At 44.0% G+C, this 846-nt stretch overlaps 1 non-coding gene across 1 annotated transcript; it reads left to right on the forward strand.

Annotated features, from left to right (window-relative positions):
• The first annotated feature begins 230 nt into the window (after positions 1 to 230).
• trnar-ccu (transfer RNA arginine (anticodon CCU)) lies at positions 231 to 303 on the forward strand. The gene has a single exon. It is a non-coding gene; the product is annotated as a tRNA-Arg (tRNA).
• The last annotated feature ends 543 nt before the right edge of the window (positions 304 to 846 follow it).

Raw genomic sequence — 846 nt, forward strand, 5'->3', positions numbered from 1 at the left:
GTTCTAGTCTTTTCTTAAGTGGCTGAGAGCAGAGTGGCAGTGGAAGCGTGCTGGACCCATAACCCAGAGGTGATGGATCGAAACCATCTTCTGCTGAACAGTTTGTTTTTAAAAATGAAACGCAAACAGAAATGAGAAAGCTAAATTTCATTTGCGTCTCTCAGTGCTATCCAGTACACATTGTTTTTCCTGCTTCTATCAGTTCGTACTGTTTGCAGAAGGTAAACAGTGCCCCAGTGGCCTAATGGATAAGGCACTGGCCTCCTAAGCCAGGGATTGTGGGTTCAAGTCCCATCTGTGGTGGGTGGAAACAGAGTGGAGCAGCGGAAGCGTGCTGGGCCCATAACCCAGAGGTCGATGGATTGAAACCATCCTCTGCTAAGAAGTTTCTTTTTAGATTTTAAGTGCAAACAAAACATTTAAAAAATGTGTTGTTTCATGGGCATGTCTCAGTTCCATTATACATTTGTTTTGACCTCTTCCAACAGTTCATATTGGTCATACTGTTTACACAGTACCCCAGTGGCCTAAGACACTGGCCTCCTAAGCCATGGATTGTGAGTTCTAGTCTTTTCTTAAGTGGCTGAGAGCAGGTGGCGCAGCGGAAGCGTGCTGGGCCCATAACCCAGGAGGTCGATGGATCGAAACCATCCTCTGCTAAACAGTTTATTTTTAGATTTTAATGCAAAACAAAAATTTAAAAAATATGTCGTTTCATGGGCATGTCTCAGTTCCATTATACATTTTTTTGACCTCTTCCAACAGTTCGTATTGGTCATACTGTTTACACAGTACCCCAGTGGCCCTAAGACACTGGCCTCCTAAGCCATGGATTGTGAGTTCTAG

The sequence above is a fragment of the Oncorhynchus keta genome, unplaced genomic scaffold (assembly GCF_023373465.1).
Source record: "Oncorhynchus keta strain PuntledgeMale-10-30-2019 unplaced genomic scaffold, Oket_V2 Un_contig_12022_pilon_pilon, whole genome shotgun sequence".
NCBI lineage: Eukaryota > Metazoa > Chordata > Actinopteri > Salmoniformes > Salmonidae > Oncorhynchus > Oncorhynchus keta.